Genomic DNA, 2,581 nt, shown 5'->3' on the forward strand with positions numbered 1-2,581 from the left:
ACACAACAAAAAATTCGGAGGAAAGAGAAAACACCTTATTATAAAGACTCGGCAGACAATTCCGCTGCTGCCACCTAGCGTAGGATGAATCGCAAATGTCGACATGCTATATACTAATAACTGAGCCAAGGAGAAGGGTCTGGCTGCAGCCTGCAATACCTAGGAATTTAGACACGGAACGCCCTTCATATCACGGAACGCCCCCCAGCACTAGTCACGGAACGCCCTCTGATGTCAGTTTCGAGACGTCATCATTGTTTTTGTCGGAGTCCGGAGGAATGGTGGACTTAGAATATATCTTTCTAAAAGAGTTTCGAGGAAAGAAGAAGAGTTTGTGTTGGAAATTAAGATGGCAGTGAGTTTGTTGCAAGTTGTACTAGTATTAGGTAATATTATACTTTACTGCTAGGGTACGAATTATACCACAGTGTAATAAAGCTGTTGAATCAACTTTCAGGTTCCGTGCAGTACTAAGCGCTCTAAGAAAGTATTAACAGTTAAACAACAAACAGAATGGTTTGTGTAGCTAGTTGTTACAGGGCTAATCGGAATACTCGATTCTGAGTAAAATTCTGAGTATAATTAACCATAGCGCAGTGTAACGGACTGTAATCAAATATAAGTGACCGTGATTAAGTACTTATAATTGCCAGAATATCATTCACCATTTGTCCTGTATATCACGTATATGCAAGTTAATCAGAAGCAAAACCAGTAACCAGTAACCTGGTATTTTAGATATCAAAATATATTTCAGAAAGACAATACAGAGAGATTGAGCCATTATAAGGTAATGTTCCACAGAAAGCTTATTGTTTGCAAAATTTTCTAAGACAAACACAGTTAATAATGGATATACTGGTTTTTCAATTATAGTAATGTTGGTAGTCTGAAGTTTGAATATACTTAGGTCACTTTAGATGATCTTTTTTCATAGTTCTGTATATATATATTTACAGTACATAACTGAACATTTTAATAAGTAGCTACAAACAAAGGGCAAGTGTGAATGCAATATTCAATTTCCTTCAGTTGAAGAAAGTTCAAATTAGATTGTAGACAATAATGAGGAAAAGAACAGCCAGGATAGAATCATGTTGTTATTATTATTATTATTTTATAAAGTTCTTTCAATGATAGTACAGTTTGTTTGAACTCTTAAAACAATATTAAATGTTTCATGCCCACCTCTCCTGCATTCTTCAAAAATACTGCTTTTGAAGTTTTTTTTCAATTGAAATAAAGTAAAGTGATTGTCCTCGGACATGTTTGTCAGTTTTAAGAACTTTATATCTATTTTATATTCACCAGAGACACATATTGAAGACCACAGAGGAACCTACAGTTGTGTTTGGTGCTCAGGAGTTTGCTTGTCTGTTTTGCTATAAAAGATCAGATTCTGCAGGCATCATCAGCCACTTACAGAGCCACAGCAGGACAGTAGTTGTTCATGGAGGGATGTGAAGTGCTCTAGAAGATATCTTGTAACTTGTAAAATTTGATTAATTGACACTTTTAATACACTATAATGCAGCTAGATATTCACCTTAACAACATGATTTTATTTGACAAAATAGTATACTGTGTACTTTTTAACCTTTTGAAAAGCTAGCTTTGAATAATTTTATATTAATTCATGACTGTGTATTAACAATTTTCTCTTTTAAAATATTTAGTAGAATATGACAAAGATCATACTACAAATACTTTAATTTTTCAGAATGTAAGTGTGGAATTACATTGCCTACAATTGACAGGCAACATATAGTATATTTTCATACATTTTCAAAAGCATCATTGACAGAATCTTTAATTAGTTTGTTCTGTTTAAAAGAATAATAGGACAGGATTTGCTTGTTTTACCTCTATTAAATTTAAGGATTATCTGAATTTCTTTCATTAAGTTTTAAATGTTTAGCAAAATAATTCTAAATATTAACCTTTTTTTTCTTTGTACTGTTTCATGTTTTAAAATATACAAGTGTTCACTGAACTGCCAGGGATCAGGCCATTACCATTGCTGTTATTGTCAGAAAACAGTAGTTCATAAAGATCAGTTCCTCAGGCACTTGTCAGATTGTGGCAAAGGTCCTAAAGTGCTCCCTCTGCCCTCCATGCCCATGGCACCGGTCACCACCCAGCCTCTTCCCTCCATGCCCACAGCACCGGTCACCACCCAGTCTCTGTCCTCTGTGCCCATGGCACCGGTCGCCACCCAGTCTCTGCCCTCCGTGCCCACTGCACCAGTCACTGCCCAGCCTCTGCCATCTGAGTTCAAGTTCGTTGTTCTTGATCTTTGTTCAACTGTTCAGTCCCAGTGTTCAAAAGTTTTAATGTTCTTTTTTAAATCTTTGTTCATATGTTCAGTTCACTCAGTTTGAACCTCAGCCCAAATCTCCCAAAATTAGCATTTTAGCAGGACTGTTCCTTATTTACTCTGTTATTTCTGTTACCTAGTGATGACTGCTGCCCATTTGAACTATTCTTCTTTAAATAATTTGATCCTAATAGTTTTCACTAGGTGGCACGGTGGCACAGTGGTAGCGCTGCCCCTGCGTGGAGTTTGCATGTTCTCCCCGTG

The sequence above is a fragment of the Polypterus senegalus genome, chromosome 17 (genome assembly GCF_016835505.1).
Source record: "Polypterus senegalus isolate Bchr_013 chromosome 17, ASM1683550v1, whole genome shotgun sequence".
In the NCBI taxonomy this organism is placed as follows: Eukaryota; Metazoa; Chordata; class Cladistia; order Polypteriformes; family Polypteridae; genus Polypterus; species Polypterus senegalus.